Source organism: Etheostoma spectabile, chromosome 4, assembly GCF_008692095.1.
Source record: "Etheostoma spectabile isolate EspeVRDwgs_2016 chromosome 4, UIUC_Espe_1.0, whole genome shotgun sequence".
NCBI classification, from domain to species: Eukaryota; Metazoa; Chordata; class Actinopteri; order Perciformes; family Percidae; genus Etheostoma; species Etheostoma spectabile.
The window spans coordinates 10,144,123-10,151,348 of NC_045736.1; the positions used below are offsets into that span (position 1 = coordinate 10,144,123).

The 7,226-nt window shown below is 41.6% G+C and overlaps 1 protein-coding gene and 1 pseudogene across 1 annotated transcript in view; both read right to left on the minus strand.

The window, feature by feature from the left end:
- The window catches only part of LOC116688076 (N-acetyltransferase family 8 member 3), a 10,493-nt gene extending 10,371 nt beyond the window's left edge, over window positions 1–122 (minus strand). Inside the window, exon 1 of the mRNA XM_032513875.1 lies at window positions 2–122. The gene's annotated coding sequence lies outside the window, so the exon portion shown is untranslated. The remainder of the gene's footprint in view (window position 1) is intronic.
- A 4,215-nt stretch (window positions 123–4,337) lies between these two features.
- LOC116688078 (probable N-acetyltransferase camello) lies at window positions 4,338–5,271 on the minus strand (annotated as a pseudogene).
- Window positions 5,272–7,226: the final 1,955 nt, after the last annotated feature.

The window sequence follows — 7,226 nt, forward strand, 5'->3', positions numbered from 1 at the left end:
CCGGTATTGCTGCTCGCACTCTGAACCGCTCATCCAAATGACATCACACAGCGCCTTCTACAATCTAATAAACCTGCTGTCTCTTTCTTTATCTGTTCTTCAATGACATTTTTGTAGTGTACGGAGTTCCCAAATGCAAACTTGAATTTTTCCAGGATGGCGAAGGCGTGTCCTGCCCTAGTCTGCCTTACTCTGCCTCTGATTGGTTTACCCTGATAGTTTTACCCCAAGCCTGACTAATCTTGTGCGCTTGCGACTTACAATGACTTACAAAGATAGGCTACATGACAGCTACAAGTGGATCACAGCACTATACAGGATTTACCCTATTATACTTTATCGACAGGAGTTGATAGGTCAAACCGCAAACAGCCACCCACAAATAGTCTATAAATCAAGCATCGGGCTGTCTTTGAGATTTAAGGGTTAGGGTTAGCACCCAAACTTTCATCCTCAACCGTTCTGCCAGCAGCATGTTTGCATTTGAACTAAATGCTGTGTGTTACAGTGTTGCCTGAGGCCTTTTGGAGGAGCAACATTTAGGTTTTAGTTCTTGATCTTCCTGCAGGGGAAACGGTCTTTAACATCTTTCGTTTGAGCTTCAACTTTACTCTGCAAACTAAAGTGTATTGGCATTGGGAGTTGCATCTGGAATTGCCTCCAGCCTAAAAATAAATACCAAGAACTTTGCTATGAAAATGTGAAAAGGTGAAGGGAAAACCTGCAGCTGTTACTTGCATCTATTCTGACTAAAACCAAAGGATGCAGCCAATGGCCAAGTGTGACTTTGACTTTTTCAAGATGCAAAGGCATCATACTGTCAGCTATTCCATCTATCAATAGATAATCTCTCTCAAAGTTGGAAGGCGACACAAGGTTTAACAGCCGTGTATATGGGCTCTTCCAGTCTCACCACTGCTGGCTGTTCCAATTTAACGGGAGAGATTAATGCTTTAATAATGTGTCTGCTAGCTACATTATAACACAACTTAAAAAGATTGACACTGTTACTCAGACAACTTGTGAAACTGGTCCTTGCCGGGGATCAGGGCAGTCCAACATTTAATTCAATTCAATTCAATTTTATTTAAAGTATCAAATCATAACAAAAGTTATCTTAATACATTTTACAGATAGAGTAAAATGCAGATAGACACTCGATTATTTACAAAGACCAAACAATTCTAGTAATTTCCCCAAGAGCAATCATACATAATATGAATGAACATGAGAGGAAACACGATGACAGGCATAAGTTCATTTTACCGGGGTGAAGTTCATGTAATGACAAAGAAGTGATCTTGAAATACATATTATTTTTATGTTGGGTCGAAGTACAGTGAAAAAGTAGCTAACGCCACTTGCAGAGTCTGTGCAGAAATGTTAATAAATGTGTTGACACCGTGCAAAACCACGATTTTGAATTTCTATAGAAGTGAACAATGGACTTGTGCTGAGAGATTAGCAGTCTGGAGAATAGAAAAGGAAGTCTCTCATTTTATTTCTGTGGTATGGAGTCTTGTTGATACAAGGTTATGTTATGATATGGGGTTATTTTAATTCCAAAGACCAAGGGAACTTTATCAAGATGCATATTATCCTGACCCATGAAATAACCAGCCTTTAATAATCTAAAATGTGCTATTTTATCTGCTTTTATTTGCTCTTTAATGTTTAATTTCTTATACTCCATTGTAACTTTAACCATTTTAATCTTTTTTTGTAAAGCACTTTGAATTGCCCTCATCGGACGTTTCCTAAAAATAAAGATTGTTCACGAGTCCCGCATCTCGTGTTGAGGTCCGAGTCAGCTGGTCGAGGTGGAGTTTCATGTATAACAAAAAATGATATCTTATAATCATAATAGGCCTATCTTTGAGTGTGAAATCATCACTAGTTAAGATTCAAGATTTCTTTTTTTACGTGCAAAGTTCACAGCTTAAAACAATATAGCACAAAAAAAAAGTAAAACACTGTAGAAAATCGAGATATTAGCTATAGGGCTATAAATAAAAGTAAATATGAATGTTACATAGGTGTGCAGAGCATGTAGAGTGATAAATATATCAAGTCTAAAAAACTAAAAAAAATATAAATATCTAGGTATATACAGTTATAATATCCAGTATAGTATAAATATCCATATTTAAAGTAGTGCAGATGAGAATAAGGTGCAGCCAGAACAGATACTAGGGTGCACTGAAACAGATAATTATGTACATGAATACTAGTCAGATTGATTGGTCTCTTAGTGGGTTTCATTGTTCAGTAGTCTGACAGCAGTGGGGAAGAAGCTGTTTTTGAACCTTGCAGTCCTTGTTCTCAGACCGCGGTAGCTCCTGCCAGAGGGGAGGTGGGAAAACAGTCTGTAGCCAGAGTGAGCGGGGTCTTTGAACATGCCCTTTTGCTTTTGACGGGCATCTTTTCTGGACCAGTTCCTGAATGGTCGACAGGGTAGTCCCAATAGTCCGCTGAGCCATCCCCACCACTCTCTTTCTGTAGCGTTACACTTCCCAAACCCGAGAGAAATGTTGCTGGTCAGAACACTTTCAATGGTGTCCCTGTAGAAAGTGGTCAGGATGGATGGACTGAGGTAGGCCCTCTTCTACCGCCGCAGGAAGTGGTGTGCCTGTTTGATGAGGGAGGAAGTGTGCAGGTCCCAGGACAGGTTGTCAGCCACATGAACCCCTAGGAACTTTGTGTGTTTTACGATCACCACAGCAGTCCTATTGATGTGGTTGCGTGCCCGGGCTGATTTCTCCTGAAGTCAACCCCCAGCTCCATGGTTTTCTCGACGTTCAGGGCTAAGTTGTTTGTCTTGCACTAGTCTGCAAAAAGTCTCACCTCCTCCCTATATGCCCTCTCATCTCCGTCCTGGATAAGACCCACCACTGTTGTGTCGTCCGCGTAATTTATGATGTGATTGGTGCTGGGCTGTGCACAACAGTCATGAGTCGTCAGTGTGAAGAGAAGAGGGCTGAGAACACATCGCTGCGGGGGAGCCGGTGCTCGGTGAGATGATGGTGGATGTGAATCACATCACACATCACATGTGGATGTGATGGTGGAACTGAGGCCTGTCTGTGAGAAAATCCAGTAACTGAAGTTACTAGTAACTGTAGCTGTCAAATAAATGTAGTGTGGGATAGAAATAAGAAGTGGCATTAAATGGAAGTACTCAGCCTAACTAAAAAGATTGATTATACATACACCCCCAATCTAAAACACAAATTCCTTATTATTGCCTCATGGTATTTCCTGTAGAACCCATACAACATATAATTTAACTTTTCCCATTCTGGGAATGCTGGAGCTTGTTTTTGGCAAATACAACAGTCCGCATTTTAACCCCCAAGCAGCTTCTTTTCTCCACATCGTCCACAGTCAGGCATCCGTTCGCCTACAGTAACATGTGTGCCCTGCTGGATGAAACACACCTGGAGCAATCCCATACACATGGGAAGCGCATGCCCACACAGTGCCTCCAACTCTCTGTCAATATTGACTTATGTCATTTCTAGTCTAAGCATAAAGTCATAACTTGAAAAGGGGGAATTTCAAGGTATAGTGTCTATAGCTTCAATGTGTTGGATTTGGCAACCTCGCAGAGGTATAATTTAAAGAAAAAAAAAAGGAAAACACACATTGTGGCCGACATATGAGTGCCTTTACATGGACACTAGTAGTAGTACTAGTAGTATCCTGGTTATATTTGTTTGTGTAAACTACATCATTTTACTTATGCTATAAAATCACATGAAGATTCTGCACACGGGGGATCTAAATACACCACGACAATCTGAACAAAAAAAAACGCCAAACATTTGGAGTGAACCATAGTTCCCACAATATTCAGAGCTTTGACATTCATAACAGTATTATTACTATACTGCAAATGACTCCCAATCATGGACAGTAAAGACTGCAAATACAAGACTCTAGAAACTATGGAGTTGCATCACAGCCAGGCGCTTCAGTGTTACTTAGCTAAATGGCACCCTCTACTGTTGATCATTTACAATCATCAACCTCCACCTTCCTGATTGCACCAGCTGGTGTCTGCACCAGGGCTGGGTAAAATGTTAGTGTGAGAGGTTGGATATGGTTTTATTTTAGCCACAATATATTGATTAACATTTTGATCATTCCGTGGTGTGTGTGTGTGTGTGTGTGTGTGTGTGTGTGCGCGTACAGGGCCCCTAAAGATTGCTGTTAATGCATGGGACTGTTGGAAAGAGGACGGTGCGTTAAAGCAAAACATACCGCGGGGTAAAACAATTTAGGGGTGGTGTTATTTTTGGCATGTTTTTGTTGGGGGGAAAAATGAATTGTAATTGATCAAACTACTGTGAATAAAATCACAGAAGAAACTAGTTTTTATTTAAAGAAAATAAAGTACCAGTACGCCAATCATTGGTCTGTGAATCTTGGTCCAGTAAAACTTTAAGAGCAGCAGTGCGTCATGTATAAAACATTCAGATAAGTTGATCCTACATACAGAACAAGTAAAAGGCTTTTGCGCTTTGCATTACCTGAGACTTTGTTTATAATACAGATTAATATAAATAAAACACGTTTAATAGCTAATTAAGATTATGTCAGGTGTTTTTCCATTTTAAAAATTGACACCTTAGCCAGCATTACAAACCAAACAGGAGCCTGTGTTTCGGCGTGTGAGAGGACGTAGCTGAACCCCAGTTTCTTGTACAGGGCCACAGCAGCGGTGGCTGGAGAGCTGGTCTCCAAAACCACCTTGGAGAAGCCTCGTTCCTTACAGAAGTCAATCACAGTCTGGGCCATCCTGAAGCCCAGGCCTACCCGTCTGCACGATGGTGAGATTACCATCCTGAACAGGTTCCCCAGTCTTTCTTTCCCACTTTGTTGGCCACTACAGCCACCATACCTACGATCTGGGCCCTCCCATCAACCTCAGCCTCTGCCCCAGAAACAGTCATCCGGTTGCTCGATAGTTCCCAGGGATGTCCTGATGTTGTCCGGAGTTTCTCCCTGCGTAGCTGGCATAAAGCTCATGACAGCAGTAGAAGACGAGGCCCACCCAGGCTCCGGTAACACCACAGCCCCTAACACGGAGCCGAGCAGGTACCCAGTGACACCCAGAGCCAGGGTGATGGCCAGGTAGAGCGGGCTGGTCATGGCGTTGTGAAAACATGGACCGATGTGCTCCCGGATGCTGATGCTAAACAGGGCGAGCACTGGGTCCTTGTCTGAGGGACGGTACCGGCGGATCACCAGCTGCATGACCAGAAGGAACTGGAGGGAAATAAAATAAAGGATTCACATGTTACATCTGTGTTGCACTTAAGCTCACTCCTCAAATGCTCTTTAGGACAGTCATAATGTTGCATGATTGCACAATTTCTGAACGACATAATTATGTACAGAGAACTAGGACTTAAATCAATAGTTCAGATATTTTGACATGAGGTTAACGAGGTGGACCGGGGCAGCAGAACAACGTATTTTAGCCACCCAAAACAGGCCCACTTTTAAAAAAAACTATATCAGTTTAAATGTACAGTATATTGAGAATATTTGACCGCTTTTCCTTGCCAATTAAATTGATTTTTTTTTTTTTAGGTGGGCCTATTTTAGGTGGCTAAAATATATTTAGCTGCTGCCCCTGTACACAGCAGTACATTGCTTTGCTTCCGTGTCGGTACTCCGGTCTGCTCCTCCAATCTGGGGACGTGCGTCATTTACTGAAGGAAATACACTGACTTAGATAAGTACCTCATACAAGCCTACTTTGTAATATCTGAACTATCACTTTAAGGCCTTGATGAGTTAAAAGTATATATTTTTGAATTAGGTCAACCCACAAAACTACAGACATTAAATCAGTAAGATCTCCATATTGAAGATTTCTACAGGGAAGATTTGTGCATCAATGTAGTAGATGTTTAAGAAAGGACTTTTGCATATTATGAATCATATTAATTATATCAGAAGTTTGGGGTCCCCTGCTTCTGGAGCTGCTTCCCCCACAGCGGACCCCGGATAAGCGGACGAGGATGGAAGGATAGATGAATGAATAGATTATCAGATAAGAAAACAAATTAGATTATAATTTAAATCATGTATTAAACCTGCATTTCTATTAAGAGATACACTGTCCAGACAACTACAGTTTCTATTAGTTCTTATAGTGTTATAAACTAGAGTGACCAAACGTCCTCTTTTGCCCGGACATGTCCACTTTTTACGTGGACATGGGGTGGGGGGGCGTGGTGTGGAGAAATGTTCGGTTTTCGCTGTTTTTTCATGGGACCATAAGCGTGTACTTAAATTGACTGGCGCTTTGCACATAATACTACGGTACTTTGTTACGTGACGTAGGCTACCCTAATTCTCAAGAGGCTGCCTTGCGGGCGGCTCTGCGACGCGCACATACAGGTAGCAGATCCATGGACCAGGTCGGACAGCGGAGCGTTGCACACAAAATGCCCAAGCGTAAACGCAGCTTCACAGTTGAACTGCAAACAAATATTTCCACGTAAGTAGGCTACCGCCAAGTCGGGACAAGTGGGAGACAGAGTGCACCGTGTGCAAAGTTAGCACATATGTTTCAGTGTCCAATAAAGGTGCTGGAGATCTCAAAACTCACGTGGACACCGAAAAAACTTACTAGAACTAGTTGAGCTGGATTTTGAAGCTGACACAGAATATGTCATATTTAGAACATTTCATATGTATTTATTAAAAGGCAACTATTTTGTTACTGATTTTATTTTATTACATAAATTATTTTTGTACCATTGAGGCATAATAAAGCATGTTCATTAACTTCTGAGAAGCCTGTCTGAATTGGTGTCTCGAGGCCGGGTTGAGTGTCCTTTTTTTTGGAAATCAAAATACGGTCACCCATTATAAACAGTCTCCTGTGCTAGCCTGAACTGTTAGCCGGCTGCTAACAGGACCACGACTGTAAAGGCACCACATGACGACCAGAAAGAGCTCACATGATTCCTCACAGAGAAGTTTAATGTTAGCTTTGACTCTTTCGCAAACACCGTTAGTTTAGAGCATTATTAACGTTGAGCTTAAGTTACAAATACTCAACGTTAGCTTACTTATCTTTTAGTACACGCCTGCCAGAAACATTAATAAGGGTAACGTTCCGAGAACGTTCGCTGTAACCAAAAACGAACGTTACTAGAACGTTAAGAAAACCAACAGACAGACCGTGTACTTGTGTATAATGACAA